This window comes from Petaurus breviceps, unplaced genomic scaffold (genome assembly GCF_028583685.1).
Source record: "Petaurus breviceps papuanus isolate PSGF00001 unplaced genomic scaffold, PetGlider_PUasm1.0 101, whole genome shotgun sequence".
In the NCBI taxonomy this organism is placed as follows: Eukaryota; Metazoa; Chordata; class Mammalia; order Diprotodontia; family Petauridae; genus Petaurus; species Petaurus breviceps.
The window spans coordinates 8,758,506-8,764,516 of record NW_027185575.1 but is presented as its reverse complement, the minus strand read 5'-3'; positions in this window follow the sequence as shown (position 1 = coordinate 8,764,516).

Below are 6,011 nucleotides of genomic sequence, written 5' to 3'. Positions count from 1 at the left end.
GATGACAAGCTGGGCAATGTCTGAAGGAGTTGTTTCTTGACTGTGGCCCCAAGGCCTCCCCAAACTCTGGCGGTGTCTCTATCATTTCTATTGACCCAGAACTGGGACCATCTCTTTTACCATCATAGTCCAGTATTCAAATTTCACCAGCTTTCAAAGGGAAGTTATAGCCTCAGGCAGAGAAGAGTATGAGTGGTTCTTACCTTTGTTTATAATCGATATGGAGGAGTTATTTTTGTGCAGTAACAAGGAAATAGAAAACTCTCTTCAGGGTCAAACAATCTCTTACAACAACAATAAAAACAACCAAAGAACCTCTTCCCTTCACAGCCCCAACACTGGCACACTTCTCATCTCACTTAGATCCCAGTGAAGTTTTCGGGGAGCCTGGAAACCTCCTGATTCCAAATCTAGCTCTTTATTTGAGGAGACTCGCGATCTGTTTCCAAGGATGGAGGAGGCCCAGGTCCATAGCAGACAGGGCTATTCTCCCTGGGAAAGGGCAGCTGTGGCCCTGGAAGCAAGGGGGATGGGAAATTATAGGATCAGAGTCAACAAGCATTTATTAAATGCTTACTGTTTGCTGGACACTGTGCTAAGCACTGAGGTGACAGCATGTGTAACATAATATTATGCATAATTATATAACAATCTATAACAAACAACATCATATGTCACACAATGCACACAAATACATTCTTATACACATGTATATAGCATGTTGTTGTTGTTGAGTCATTTTTCATTCATGTCCATTTGGCAGAGATATTGGCATGGTTTGCCATTTCCTTCTCCAGCTCATTTTACAGATGGGGAAACTGAGGCAAACAGGGCAAAGTGACTTACTTAGGGTCACACAGCTAGTAAGTGTCTGATTTGAACTAAGGAAGATGAGTCTTCCTGACTCCAGGCCCAGCATTCTGTCCATATTGCCACCTAGTTGCCCTGTATGCAATATATCCATACATACACAATGCATGTTTATGTATGTATATATTTATGTATGTATATATTATATGCCTTATGATACTGTACATTGTATATTATATTTATACAACACACACATATCACACATATACATATATGTCCATATAATAAAATATCATATTAATTACATATTATAATATAAATAATATAATAAATTATACATACAGTATGTGGCACATTACATGTATGTAAACATATACATATATACACATGAACATATGCACACATATAAATAAATATAGACTATATTATATCACATGTAAATATACACACATATTCTTATACACATATAAATGAACAATGCATATATATGTGCACACATGGATATGCTTATATAAATATGTACACAAAATATTTATATATTTACATTATATATTACATATATACACTATTTTATATTACTTTATATGTTTCATGTATCCATATTTATGTGTAACATATGCTTATATTTCTATAATACATTGTATATATTATATATTATATATGTGTATTTAGGGCTATATTAGATGAAAAGCACTACTACAATTGACACTGGACAATTTGAAAAAGGCCTCCTGGAGACAGTGAGATTTGTGTAGAGGCATAACAGAATCCTGGGAAATGAAGAGGAAGAGATGAGGAGGGAGAGCCTACTAGGCACTGGATAAAGTCAGTTCAGGGTCCCATCAAGATGGGCCTTGGAGTGTTGTGCTTGAGCAACAGGAAGAAGACCAGTGTGGGGGCGGCTAGGTGGCGCAGTGAATAGAGCACCTGCCCTGGAGTCAGGAGGACCTGAGCTCAAATCCGGCCTCAGACACTTAACACTTACCTAGTGTGACTTTGGGCAAGTCACTTAACCCCAAGTGCCCCGCCTTCTCCCCTGTAAAAAAAAAAAAAAAGACGATCAGTGTGGGTGGTTCATGGAGTAAGTGGAGGGAGGAAGAGTAAGAAGCCTGGGTAGGAAGGGGTTGGAAAGAGCTTTAAATGCCCGACAGAGGTGTTGAGGAATGGGTCCGTGCTGCAGGTCTCATGACTGGTAGTGCCCTTGATGGTAACAAGGAAGTTGGGAAGAGGGAGGAGTTTGAGGACAGCAGAGGCAGGGTTAGGTGGCAGAAATAATTCTAGGTTTGCAATCAGAGAATTGAAACCAAGATGAGCCAATGCATTTGATATGAGTTCAGTGGCCTCTTTGTGTGGTTTTTGTTTTCCTAGTCACTGTCACCCGGTCTCCTGCTCTCCTTCAGTCCATAAAGGCCACCCCAGTTGTCTTTGGATTCCTTATATTTGTCTTCTTTAGAGCACAATGAAGTTCCACTACATCATTGGTGAGTTAGGGGGATGTCTACCCCAACAAGCATGTGCAAACTTATGGCAGAATGGGTGGATGAGAACAATTTGTTCCAATGGCCATGAAGGTGGCTGAAGCAGGCATTGTGGACACGCCCTTAGAGCCTGGTCAGACATTGAAGATGCCAAGGCCACCCACTGCATTCCAGGGCATCACCGGTCATCCTGCTTTTGGTCCTGCCACTGGACTTTGATGACTCTGGAAGACAGAGTGAGGCTGATGACTTTGTGCAGTCCTGCCTCACTTAAATCGAATTCATGAGCAACTCAAGGCGTCACCCATGATGTCATTGGTGCTCTTCAGAAACAAAGATGAACAACACAATAATATTAGTCTGTACAGTCAGTCAATAGATGCCCACTTGGATTCCAGTTCCCTGCTATTAGGTGCAGCTAGGAACATTTGGATATACATATATACACATACATACACACACACACATATATGGGACCTTTCCTTTTGCCACTGACTTACTTGAGACATATGCCCAACATTGAAACCTCATCATTTTCCAGAAGATGGGATTGAGAGAGGGAAGGCACTTCTCCTTCAATCAGTAAGTATATTTCCCTGATCTTGTGGTATCTCTCCCGCATTTTCCACTCTCAGATGGTTCAGTTCAGGTTATCTCTTGCAGATGTCACTGATGATGGCTCAGCCATCATATCTGCCCTGCTCATTCAGGACCCTTGGATGGAGTTCATCTGAGCCAGGGGATCTGAATTCCTCAAGGGCAGCCAAGATGGGAGCAAGACCAAGTGTTGTTTGTAATGCAGGGGTTTTGTCATGTCCGACTCTTCATGACCCCGTTTGGGGTTTTCTTGGCAGAGATACAAGAATGGTTTGCCATTCATTGCTCTCTTCTCCCTGCCTCTTTACTCATCTTGGGATCAATTCCCTTTAAACCATTTGTGTTTTGTCTCTTTCAGTTGAGGGTTATTCTCCTTTATAGGGAAAACAAACAAAATCATTCTTGAGCAGCTCTTTTCTCTCGTTCAGTAGTATCATCCCATTCACTTTCCATAAAAAGCCTTTTCCTTCTTCCATCCTCTCCTTTCTCCTAATATAACTAAAAATACCTTTTTATTGTCTTTAGCTTTTCTTTCCAGTTCATTCTGAATTTTATTATTCCTGACACAATTTTGATAGGAATGTGCCACGAATATATTTATCTTCTTTGTAGCTTGGGCAAGCTAGGTGAAACAGTGGATAGAGTGCCAGGTGTGGTCAGGAAGATGAGTCTTCCTGAGTTCAAATCTGGCCTCAGACACTTACTAGCTGTGTGACCCTGGTCAAGTCACTTAACCCTGTTTGCCTCAGTTTCCTCATCTGTAAAATGAGTTGGAGAAGGAAATTGCCAACCACTCCAGGATCTCTGCCAAGAAAACCTCAAATGGATCCATGAAGAGTTGGACACAATGAAACCCCTGAGTAACAACAACACTTAGCCTTGCTTACATATTCTCTACACTTCTTTAATTTTTTTTTCTTTTTAGAGGGGAGAAGGCAGGGCAATTGGGTTAAGGGACTTGCCCAAAGTCACACAGCTAGTAAGTATTAAGTGTCTGAGGCCAGATTTGAACTCAGGTCTTCCTGACTCCAGGGCCAGTGCTCTATTCACTGTGCAACCTAGTTGCCCCTTCATTTTTATTTTTAAAAAATCATTATTCATTTATTTTTAACATTCATTTAAAAAATGGAATTCCAAATTCTCTCCCTCCCTCCTTCCCCTCTCAAACCTGTTGAGAAAGGAAGAAATGTTATATCAATAATACATGTGAAATCATGCAAAGCATATTTTCATATCAGCCATGTTGCAAAACAGCAAGAAAAATAAAGAAAGTGAAAAAATTATATTTCCATCTGCACTCAGCTCTGTCCATTCTTTTTTCTGAGGGTGGACAGCATTTTTCATCATAGGTCTTGTGGTATTATCTCAGATCATTGGATTGGTCAAGTTAAGTCATTCACAGTTGATCATCATTATGACATTACTGTTACTGTGCACAGTGATCTCTTGGTTCTTCTCACTTCATTTCTCATCAGTTCATATAGGTCTTGCCATGTTTTTCTGAAGTGCCCCCTCCAGTCTCCATCATTTTCTATAGCACAATAATACTCCACCACAATCACATGTTACAACTTGTTTAACATTTCCTCACCTGGGGAGCATCCCCTTCAACTTCCAATTCTTTGCCCCCAACCAAAGAGCTGCTATAAATATTTTTGTACCTACAGCTCCTTTCCCTTTGATCTCTTTGGGATACAGATCTAGCAACAGTAATGAGGGGTTTATTGCCTTTTGGGAACAGTTCCAGATTGTTCTCCAGAATGGTTGGACGAGTTTCACTACTCTACCAACAATTCATTAGTGTACTTATTTTCCCTCATCCCTTCTAGCATCTGTCATTTCCGAGAAGTGTGAGGTGGTACTTTAGAGTTGTTTTAATTTGCCTTTCTCTAATCAATAGTGATTTAGAGCATTTTAAAAATATGACTGTAGATAGCTTTGATTTCTTCTGAAAATTGCCTGTCTATATCTTGTGACCATTTGTCAACTGGGGAATGGCTCTTATTTTTATAAATTTGATTTAGTTCCCTAATATTTGAGAAATGAGGCCATTGTCCAAGAAACTTGCTGTGAAATTTTTTGATATTACTTTATTGTCTATGGTACCTATTAGCAAAATGTCGTTTCCCTGATTATTTTTTTCAATTAGGACTGTTTTTTTTTCTTTTTGCTTTGTCTGAGATCATGGTTGCCAGTTACTCCTGCCCTCTTCATTTCAGCTGAACATAATAGACTTGGTTCCAGCCCTTCATTTCACCTCTGTGTTGTATACTTCTTTTCAAAATCTAATTTGGTGGGTGAGTTCCCTAAGCATCATTAGACAATTAATTCTCTCTCTCTCACTTTCTCTCTGGCAAATGGTGTTAAGCGACTTCCTCAGGGTGTGAGGTTGGATTTGAACTCAGGTTCTCCTGCCTCTAGGGTAGGTGATCTATCCATTGCATCACTTAGCTGCCCCTAGACAATTTTTAAAAATTTATATATTTCTTAATTTTTTTAATCAAATACTTTATTAACTTCTAGTTTACACCATTCATTTCCGCAAGATTCTGAGTTACAAATTTTCTCCCCATTTTCCCCCCTACCCACCACCCTAAAATAGCGCTCCCACTGGATATCCCCTCCTCCAATCTGCTCTCTCTTGTATCTTCTCCCATACTCCCTCTGACTTTCCAGTAGGGCACGGTGGATCTCTATGCCCCAGTGCCTGTATATCTTATTTCCCAGTTACATGTAAAATAATATTAAAAATAACATATCTATCAAACATTTGATTTTATTTCTTTTTTCTTTTTGGAGGGCAATTGGGGTTAAGTGACTTGCCCAAGGTCACACGGCTAGTTTTTGTGTTAAGTGTCTGAGGCTGGACAAACATTTGATTTTAAAGCTTTGAATTCTAGATTCATTCCCTTCCTCATTTGTCACCCACCCTTACTGGGAAGATAAGCAATTCAATATAGTTTGTACATGTGCAGCTATGCAAAACATTTCCATAGTGGATATATTGTAAAAGACTGACTATATTTCCCTCCCTCCTGTCCCACATCCCACTTGTTCTATTCTCTACTTTGATCCTGTCCCTTTTCAAAAATGGGTGCTTCCAACTCCCCCCCCCCCCCCCCCCCC